General features: G+C 35.6%; 1 long non-coding RNA gene across 1 annotated transcript; it reads right to left on the bottom strand.

Annotated features, from left to right (window-relative positions):
• Nucleotides 1–8,693: 8,693 nt before the first annotated feature.
• On the bottom strand, nt 8,694–9,406 carry LOC127841722 (uncharacterized). Its single transcript, XR_008031286.1, has 2 exons — nt 9,251–9,406; nt 8,694–8,948 (listed from the first exon to the last, which is right to left on the bottom strand). It is a non-coding gene; the product is annotated as an uncharacterized LOC127841722 (long non-coding RNA).
• Nucleotides 9,407–11,761: the final 2,355 nt, after the last annotated feature.

Genomic DNA, 11,761 nt, shown 5'->3' with positions numbered 1-11,761 from the left:
GGCCACATATATTTGACCTCTGACCTTGAAGGATGACCTTGACCTTGACATTTCACCACTCAAAATGTGCAGCTCCATGAGATGCACATGCATGCCAAATATCAAGATGCTATCTTCAATATTGCAAAAGTATTTATAAAATAAGCGATTTGGGCCACATATATTTGACCTCTGACCTTGAAGGATGACCTTGACCTTTCACCACTCAAAATGTGCAGCTCCATGAGATACACATGCATGCCAAATATCAAGTTGCTATCTTCAATATTGCAAAAGTATTCATAAAATGAGCGATTTTGGCCACATATATTTGACCTCTGACCTTGAAGGATGACCTTGACCTTGACCTTTCACCACTCAAAATGTGCAGCTTCATGAGATACACATGCATGCCAAATATGAAGTTGCTTTCTTCAATATAGCAAAAGTTATTGCAAAATGTTAAAGTTGGCGCAAACAGACAGACCAACAGACAGACCAACAGACAGACCAACAGACAGACCAACAGACAGGGCAAAAACAATATGTCCACCACTACTATAGTGGGGAACATAAAAAGCCCCAGCATTACAATGTTTCAGTTGGTTTGAGTCATATAAACTGTATCACCACTCCTGGTTACAGTATCATGTTCCGATTGACAAGGTTTTCTATTTGATATATGCATGAACTGGTACATACAATTACAAAACCGCTGTTTTATGATTACTGATATGATATTGAAAAGGTTGTTTTTATCAACATAATTAATGTGAATCAACTTACCATGGGAATATCCGTTTACTTTGTATGATTAATAACCTGTTTTGAAATATGTTGTTTTCATCTATTAAAGCCACACACCTTGAAATGAAATTCATGTTAATCAATACATAATAGGTGCTATTTGAAAGTGTGCAAAATTGCCATTAAATCTATAGCCTAGTTGGCAAGTAATTTTTTTTTTATTATTTTAAAACCGAAAGTAGGATTTCTATATGTTTACGTCGATTTCGACAAACGCGATTATTTTTAAGTTATATGGATTTCTACCTTGTTACCACCAGATGTATTCTAATTGGCATTGATAAAATTAAATCTATGGCCTAGTTAGCAAGTAATATATTATTTTTTCAACATTTACCGCTTATAAAACCGAAAGTAGGATTTCTAGACGTATAAGTCCTTTTCGACAAACGCAATTATGTTTAAGTTTTAAAGCGCAAACAAAGAGGGATTTCTACCTTGTAACCACCAGATATATTCTAATTGGCATATGTTTCTTATTTATACTTAAATTTACTATGCCATGTATTTCATTTCAAGGTGTGTGGCTTTAAACGCTTAACATCATATAAATATATTACAGGAACTAATATTCATTATTCAATACCAACAGATGTTCATTGTTTAACTGTCAGTGTAACAACACATCAATAAATTCCTTGAAAAACAACATGATTTGCAGGATAATAATGTACTCTCAACATAACCATCTAAAACATTGTGTATGTATAGTTTGTAAACTGAAAGGGATAGTATATAAAGAAAGCATTTCCAAAGACTGAGCTGTGAAATGGACCTAAATTTTCGGGACACTCTGGCAAATCAAGATTTATATATATACCCAGTTACAGTTAACTGCTCACGCGATACCAACACAGATTCTTTTGTGTTTGATGTTTCTGACAGGAGTATTCACTCGGCATATTGCCGAGGCACTTGGCCATAATTCACGGTGTGACGCCGCGTCTGTTTCTGCCTCGGCATCGATCCACCGAATCACACCGCTTTTTAACTCACGGCCAATCACAGAGAAAAAATATTTACAAATATTTATTGCATACTATAACAAATATTAAATAATTTCCTGATTAACAAATATTAGAAACAGATACAGACAATACGCTGATATGTTTACTTCTACGCGATTGTGTATAAATTTCGTCAGCTTCTCTGCATACTTCATACAATTAACAATGGATGCCATCTGTCAAAACAATGATTTTGTAGGTCAGTTAAACCATATCGAAGAAACTTACACAGTTTAATTTCTGAAACAAGACTTGCTTTAAATATAAAAAAACAATATCTATTTGCATTATTAGAGTTGCTAAAATACACAGTCAATACCAAAATATAACAAGAGCTGTCAGTAGACAGTGTGCTCAACTATTCCAGTGCCTGACAGTACAATGTAAATCATCATGAGGGAAATTGTTCATATTCAACATAAAGGTCAAGGTAATATAGTCATATTCTAAGTGGGAGAGGACCATAATTGAAACATATTGATCGCTTATGTTTTAAAGAAGTTGTACTTTAAAGACGATTCTCAGTTCAGGAATATTTTCCAAAATCTATTTATCCCCACGCTTTTTGAAAAAAAGGTGGGGATATTGTGGTTATCTCCGCCGTCCGTCCGTCCGTCCGTCCGTCTGTCTGTCTGTCCGTCCGTCCTGGCCACTATCTCCTCCTACACTAAAAGCACTAGAACCTTGAAACTTACACACATGGTAGCTATGAGCATATGTGCGACCCTGCACTATTTGGAATTTTGATCTGACCCCTGGGTCAAAAGTTATAGCGGTTGGGGTGGGGCCGCGTCAGAAATTATCACTCATTTTTTTAGGTTATTTTACATTTACTTCTTTATTTCTACACCGATTCACTTCAAATTGATACTGGACCTCTCTTATGACAATACGGTCAATCTCAACCATGCATGGCCCCATTCCCAACCCTGGGGCGCCCCGCCCATATAGGCCACACCCACCAAAAATTTCCATTTACTATAATTTTTTCATTTCTACACGGATTCACTTCAAATTGATACTGAACTTTTGTTATGACATTAGGGTCAATCTCAACTATGCATGGCCCCAATCCAAACCCTGGGGCGCCCGCCCACATAGACCACACCCACCCAAAATTGCCTTTACTATAATTTCTTCATTTCTACACCGATTCACTTCAAATTGATATTGAACTTCTCTTATGACAATACAGTCAATCTCAACTATGCATGGCCCCATTACCAACCCTGGGGCGCCCCGCCCACATAGACCACACCCACCCAAAATTGCCTTTTACTATAATTTCTTCATTTCTACACCGATTCACTTCAAATTGATACTGAACCTCTCTTATGACAATACGGTCAATCTCAACTATGCATGGCCCCATTACCAACCCTGGGGCCCCACCCACATAGACCACACCCGCCCAAAATTGCCTTTTACTATAATTTCTTCATTTCTACACCGATTCACTTCAAATTGATACTGAACTTCTCTTATGACAATACGGTCAATCTCAACTATGCATGGCACAATTACCAACCCTGGGGCGCCCTGCCCACATATGTCACACCCACCCAGAATTGCCTTTTACTATAACTTCTTCATTTCTACACCAATTCACTTCTAATTGATGATGAACTTCTCTTATGACAATACGGTCAATCTCAGCTATGCATGGCCCCATTACCAACCCTGGGGCACACCTAGGTCAAACATTCGGCGTGCGGATACGCGTCGGCCTCTGCCGCGCCATTTCTAGTTAACATTTATAAAGACATAAAACAAATTAATATGATTTTATTTCAAGTCTGATAGCAATAGATTGGGTGGGATGGTTGGACAGTCCTTTTAAAACAAAATTAATATTTGTGTTGTTTTTTTGTCCTCTGCCTGTCAGTCTGTCTGTCAGTTTGTCAGTCTCTCTGTCCGTTACATTTTTCTGGATCCTGCGATAACTTTAAAAGTTCTTCATATTTTTTCATGAAACTTGAAACATGGATAGATGGCAATATGGAGATTATGCATGTCATTTCAATTTGTTCCTACGTCAAGAATTCTGGTTGCTATGGCAACAAATATAAAAAAAATACTGACAATGGTGGAGTTTCACCAGTAAGGGACAATATTGCTTGGCAATCTCTTGTTTACCATGTTTAAAAAAATCTTTTTGGGTGTGGGGGAAGTGGAGGTTGGGAGGATGGAGAGGGTGGTATAATGTGGGTGGATGGTCATTTTTTTAAGATGATCTTTCAATAATAAGAAAAAAAAAAAGAAAATTTTTTCGAAGGGGGGCTTCTGGGGTGGGGTATTGGGGATATTTGGATGGAGTCCATTGTGATATGTCAGGTAAGTGTTGTTTTGTCAAAGTATGAATCAAATCTGATCATAAATAAAGAAGTTATGGCAATTTAAGCAAAAATTATTAATTTGACCTTGATAGTCATGGTCATTCAAAGGTCAAGGTCAAATTCAACTTGCCAGGTACAGTACCCTCATGATAGTAAGAAAGTATTTGAAGTTTGAAAACAATAGTATCAATACTTTAGAAGTAAAGCGGATCTAAACACAAAATTTAACAAAATATTCAAAGTTACTAAGAAAAATAAGGGCCATAATTCTGTCAAAAAGCCAACCAGAGTTATGAAACTTGCCCTGTACATTCCCCTATGATAGTTAGTGATTTTTCCAAGTCTGAAAGCAATAGCTATGATACTATAGGAGTAAATTGGACCAATACAATTAGCTTAACCAAAAGGGGTCATAATTCTGTCAAAATGCCAGTGGGAGTAACATAACTATGCCTACACAGTCCCCTTATTATAGTTAGTAAGTGTTGCAATTATGAAAGCAATAGCTTTGATACTTTGGAATAAAGTGAACCCTAGAACACAAAACTTACACAAATTTTCAATTTTCTACATATAAAAAAGGAACATAATTTTTACAAAATGCTTTATACAGTTGTCTGCTCTTCTTTTTAGATTGGGATCATGTTGGTAAAGAGGTATGCAAAATATGAAAGAAATATGTCAAAGGACATAGAAAATATTTGAGGTGGTATGCAAACTTAAACATAGATTTATCAATAATATGAATGCACTAAGTGAAAAAAGGGCCATCATTCTTACAAAATGCTTGATACAGTTGTCTGCTCTTGTTTATAGATTGGGGTTATGTTGGTAAACAAGGATGCTGTCTTTCGAAATACCGTCGGTTCTGAGATTTTTCCAATAATAATTTGGAAAATCGGGAAATGATTCTAATATTGCCGGACCTCGTGTCCGGTAATAAAATTGTGGCGGAATTTGGAATTCCATAAGCTTTTTCCAGAAAAGTTTCAAGGCAAAAGTAAGGAATTTACCGAGTTATTTATGAATACTCCAATCATGAAAAACATTTTTTATTGGATGCATTTCTTGAATGACATAAGTGCATATACGGTATCCAAAGATTTTTGCTGCGTCGTCAATGCAAATTACACATTACATCAGCACTACATGAGTAGATTCGCAAAGGGAGAGAATCGATACCATATACTTTTGGTTCCCGTTATATCCGATTAATTCGTAAGCAAGCAGGGCATTAACACAGGCCATTGTGATCTTCCCGCGATCTGTCAACACCTACACAGGAGTTCGAAGGGATGTGACAATATCTACACAGGAGTTCGAAGGAAAAGATCCAGAGTATCCAGATATATAAGTGGTGATTTTGTTTTCATTTTATTTTTTAATATTTTAAACTTTGGTGAAAGAGCCAAACCAAACTCTCATGATGATCATGATGATCAAACTCAGGACTGCAGCTGTTACAGCTTATGACCATTCAGCAGCTGTATACAAATGGCTGTTCAGATTCGATGGTTTTATGTAAAATTAAATATTTAATGAGGTTTTTACATAACAAACTCACACCTACATACAGGATCAAAAAAGTTTTCTACCATAATTTAAAACAAGGGACAAAATTGTCACAAAACCAGGTTTTCATTGTGAAAAAAAATCTGATAAAGGGAGACAACTCAAACTGAACTTTTGAAATGAACAAACAAAATTAACCCCCTTTGTCAGTTTGTTTTAAAATAAATCTATTTTTAGTCGTGGCGACCTTAACATTGGAGATATTGACGTGATTCTTTCGTGCGACACACCGTCCCATGATGGTGAACAAATGTGCCAAATGATTTTAAAATCTCATAATGAATGACATAGTTATAGCCCAGACAAGCTCATTTATGGCTATTTTTTACCTTTGAACTCAAAGTGTGACCTTGACCTTGGAGATATTGACGTAATTTTTTCGCGCGACACACCGTCTAATGATGGTTAACAAATGTGCCAAATGATATTAAAATCTCACAATGAACGACAAAGTTATGGCCCGGACAAGCTTGTTCCGCCAGCCCGCCAGCCAGCCAGCCAGCCAGCCCGCCAGCCAGCCAGCCAGCCAGCCAGCCCGCCCGCATTCGCCAATCTAATAACCAGTTTTTTCCTTCGGAAAACCTGGTTAAAAATCATCCAAATAATTCACTCAAAAGCATTGAGATTGACTTTAAGACTAGTATAATATTATAAGGTATGCTAGCCTACAACAGCTTAGCAAAAAGATTAAGTATTGTATGCTCATGATACAGGGAGATGGTCTTCGTCTACTTAATTATTAGCTTCCACCCAAGGCTATGCCTGATGGGTATCTAACGAAAGAAGATTAGTCAAAGGATGTGTCTTCAGTAGAGGATTCAGATATCCAGGATGAAGAGACAAATGATAAAGAAATCTTGGCAATTCTGAATGATTAAATGCATGCTTTGTATATTAATCTGATAATATTACAATATTGTTAAAAATGTCATCTTTGTCTTTCGTCGTCATTTTTTACTTTTTGGGCCTGAAATATTCAGTCTGGGCCGGGAATGGCTGCATGATTATAGGACCTCATTACCGGCAATAAATTATAATTTTGGGAAGGACTGAGTATGCAAAATTAAAAAAGCAATATGTCGAGGGACATAGGAAATATTTGGGGTTGTATGCAAACTTTAATATAGATTTATCAATAATATGCATATTCTAAGTGAAAAAGGGCCATAATTCTTACAAAATGCTTGATACAATTGTCTGCTCTTGTTTATGGGATGGAGTCATGTTGGTAAAGAAGCATGCAAAATATAATTGCAATATGTCCAGGATCATAGGAAATATTTGAGGTGGTATGCAATGTTTAACATAGATTTATCAATAATATGCATATTCTAACAATCAAAAGGGCCATAATTCTTACAAAATACTTGATACAGTTGTCTGCTCTTGTTTATAGGTTGGGGTCATGTTGGTTAAGAAGTATGCAAAACATAAAACCAATATGTCAAGGGACATAGAAACTATTTGAGGTGGTACACAAATAATAAAAATTTAATTATAATGACAGTCAGTCTTCCCCGAAAATTTGAAATCCACAAAATTACGTGTCAACGAATTAGTTGTTTTTTATTAAACCACGAAATTTCATACTGGCGAATTTCCATACGTTTATAGTATGTGTTGCTGTCAACCCATATCATACAGAACAAAATATGTAACAGACACTAATCCCCCATAGCACAGTCAAATTAAATCTAATAAAAGTTATAACCAAACAAATCTTCTTAATATACTTAATACTTGAGCAAAAATACTACAAAGATACATAATTTTATGAAGCACATAAATGTATTTCTCAACACAGGAAAAAAAGACAAACAAACATAATTATGCAAAAATTGATTGCACAAAAAATGCCTCTCTCTATGACCACTTACACAGTTTTTTTTATTATTATATACAGTCCACTCTCGTTATCTCGAAGTCGGCGGGAACAAGAAAAAATATCGAGATAACGAGAGTTCAAGATATCCGATTAGGCGTTTTGTAAAATACCATAAAAGCAGAAAGTGTTGTCCCTGATTAGCCTGTGTGGACTGCACAAGGTGATCTGGGACGACACCTTAAGCATATGCATTTAACCCTGTTTTCCCAGAGCAAGGCTCAAATAAGCCTACAATCCAATACTAAATTGTAACCTACAATCCAATACTAAATTGTAACTCAAGCAAACACTTTTAATAAAGGTTACGCATGCGCAATTAATTTCGTTCTATATTACATATAAAATAGTTGAAGTTCGATATCAATTTTTACCATGATCAAGCGCATACCCACTATATCATCATACATCATTGGAAAGATTAATGCATAATCTTTTGAAAAAAATGCATGTCATTAAATTCTATACGCGCAAACTCAAAATATTTACCTTAGAATAGGCAAACCGGTTTTGACAGCTGTGCAGACAACCATTTTGGGCTCAAATAGTATGACCTACTTTCGAAGCCGGGAACCATCAACACAAAAAGTAGAGCACAAAAATGGCTTATTTTCTTATTGCTTACAAATATACCTTCAAGTTGATACCAAAACCAACCATTTGCAATGTATTTTACAAATCCTAGGCAGCATGCACTCAACAATGTGTGCTAAGTATCAAACTGACTGCATGTAACCCTAAAAACAGGAGTTCCGGTTTGGGGTTATGTGACCTTTAAGAGAACCCAACCCCTTCAAATTTAAATTAAAGGCACTTTTCCCACAGGTATAATCTGTTTTGAGAAAGATCACAAAGTTCCGGTACAATGACACACAGATTAATTCATAAAAGTTGCCGTTGAAAGCGCCATGCGTAACAGCGTTTCGCGTCAAGAATTAAGGTAGAAAAGCCAAACTCGGTTACATCATACATGCAGCACTTAGACTCCATACAAGGCATGTCTTTCGATTCTAATAGGCAAAGCTTATCTTACATATGGCTTAATAAGTGAAAAAAATCATCAATGGCAATATTTGTGCATCAAAGCAGGTTTTGAACTGGATTCGAACAAACTTTTTATATTTTTTTTGCACATTTTAGGTAAAATCCATGTAGAAGCAGCAATGCTGATGTCATTTGACCCAACAAAAGGGCTCGCTTGCATGGAAAAACAACACACTTGGCTTCCTGACAAAAAAAAGTCATCGTCAGACATGAGCTTTAAGTCTTTTGTCACACCTGGACCTATGATTCCTCGGCTCGAGTTCCGTCTAGGGCAGGCTCCGGAAAGTGTCAGTCTGGCCCGGGTGCTCAATTCCGTGTAATCTGAGAAAACAAAAAAGGTTTTTTGTGCGCATTTGCCCATTACGGTGCCAACTAATGTAAGTTAGATACAATTAGAGTAAGCTTTCAATAGTCTTTCTCGCTTTATTTGCTGCAAATGGTTAATTCACCACGCCGGCATCACATTGTCGGGCACACCGGCAAAGTTATCGCCACAAAGTTTGGTTTCAGAGCTGCAGTCAATGTAAAACACACAAATTTCCTAATTTTGGTGACAAAAGTGTGCCAGGATATCAAAGAAATCATTTTACAATAGATTTAATTGAAAATAACGGCGTACTAACCTGCAAAGACACCGATCCTCTCGACACGACTGGGCGAGTGTTGAGGGCCGTCTCCGAATCAGTCACACTGTACAGTTTTTGATGGCCTGTCACTTCAGCCGGACTTGTAAACCAATTGGACGACAGTTCAGGCAGAGCTATAGACCCATTTCGACACCGCCTACAAATGCACACTTAGGTTTACGCATAATATTAAGGTCACTTAAATACAGATTCCCTGGTGTTTTTCATGCAGGGTCTATCGCAACAACATTCTTCCAGGAAAGAAAGCATAATATTATTATCATTTTTGTGTTTTCAGCTGAATACTTGATTTTACTTGAACTCAGCGAGATATCCAAACAGGTAAAATAAGGCAAAGTAGTGTTATTCTGAGTAGATCTGCCTGAATGGGTTGAAGGCGAAGGCGGATAGAAGTGTAGGTCCAAAATTGGCGGGCATTTTTAACAGAAAAAGGCTCAAAAAGTAAACAATAATAATAAATACAGATGAAATAAAGACATGCATTAGGTTCATTATTGAGATTGATGCAAATTAATGTCAAAATGGCACTGAAAAACAATACCGGGTGTTTAAGTAGTCTTAGAATATGTCTCCGGAACAGGTTTCGGTGTGATTTTCCAGCATTTACCCCCCTTATGACCCCAAGTGCAACAGCCCAATTGCAAACAGCCCTTATTTGGGTCAAAATGACATCTGGCAGTTATGTTTTGCAATACAGAGAGTTTTTGATGGTCAAATGTCAAAATTCTGGCAGACGACTAACTTGGTCGGATGTGCTTAAAGGTTACGCATGCGCAATTAATTTCCTTCTATATTACATATAAAATAGTTGAAGTTCGATATCAATTTTTACCATGATCAAGCGCATACCCACTATATCATCATACATCATTGGAAAGATTAATGCATAATCTTTTGAAAAAAATGCATGTCATTAAATTCTATACGCGCAAACTCAAAATATTTACCTTAGAATAGGCAAACCGGTTTTGACAGCTGTGCAGACAACCATTTTGGGCTCAAATAGTATGACCTACTTTCGAAGCCGGGAACCATCAACACAAAAAGTAGAGCACAAAAATGGCTTATTTTCTTATTGCTTACAAATATACCTTCAAGTTGATACCAAAACCAACCATTTGCAATGTATTTTACAAATCCTAGGCAGCATGCACTCAACAATGTGTGCTAAGTATCAAACTGACTGCATGTAACCCTAAAAACAGGAGTTCCGGTTTGGGGTTATGTGACCTAAAGATTCAGCATCATTGAGCATGCCATCACAGAGAGCAACTAGGGTAATGTACCTCAATCAATTTAACAATGTATTATTTCATTTAACATTTATTCTCAGACAACCTTACTTTGAATACAAGGTGATAATCAAGTATTTGTTCTTAAATACTGAACTTAATACAATATTGGCCTGTTTACAAGCAAATCTACTGTGTATGTTATATACCTGAGTGCATGATACCTGTTCATTTATTAGACTTAACTGAGTTTCACAGCTAAAACAACTCATACATTCTTCAGTGAAGTTTATAATTAATGGATCATAATGTCTAACTCTGCAATGATAAACTTTTAACTCTGTTTATTTAAGTACACTTTTAAGTGTTGTTTAACAATGCTTTAAAATTCAATACTTTAATTTCAAGCATGTTTTATTGATTAATACGCCAGACTGCCGTCACAAACAATAACATAATACTTTCCTATAAAAAACATCGCAACACCATTTTGAAAGGTTTCCTAAAATTGGTTTATAGTTTACCCACTACTTTTAAAAGGGTCATCAATTAAGGTAAACATAATATGATTTTTCTGTTTTAGTGAACATTATCAATGTTTGGATCATTAGTAAAAATGAAAAAAAAACACTGTCAATTTAATTGCATAATGCTTCCACATGTTAACTATGTGTAATGGGCATTAAAACGAATTTAATAGCTTAGTATCATGTCTATGAATAGTCATGCTCGAGTCTAACAGTGATAAAAATACCAATAAAGTAATACCTTATATAAAAATATCTAATAAATATTCCACAAATCTTAACTCAAGTTCTGAATAATTTAAACATAACATATTTGCAAAATATACAGCCATATATTATGTTTATGGATGCTATGGCATTTTAAATACATTGACCTATATTTTTTATCATCAAATTTTCAACAATCTCATCAAAGGTTTCTTGGATAAATGCAAAAAAATAAACATGTTGTAAGTTTCATAAACACAATAAAACCAAATAGCAAGCATAACTTGGGGAAATTACTACAGCAAGTCAATCAAATAAATATAAGAAAAATACATTTTCTATCAAATAGTTTCCACTTAAATTGTACTGAGACACGAAAATATTTTATTTATTACCAAATTTCACATAAACATGAGACTAAGCAATGATAAATGTCACACCTTAAAGAAATTGAGGCGCAAAAAAGAAGAAGACATTCTTCAACAATTCACTATCTAGTCTTATTTAACATCTTTAATCTA

This window comes from Dreissena polymorpha, chromosome 8, assembly GCF_020536995.1.
Source record: "Dreissena polymorpha isolate Duluth1 chromosome 8, UMN_Dpol_1.0, whole genome shotgun sequence".
Classification (NCBI taxonomy): domain Eukaryota; kingdom Metazoa; phylum Mollusca; class Bivalvia; order Myida; family Dreissenidae; genus Dreissena; species Dreissena polymorpha.
The sequence above is the reverse complement of the archived record's forward strand: the minus strand, read 5'-3'. Positions and strand labels throughout refer to the sequence as shown.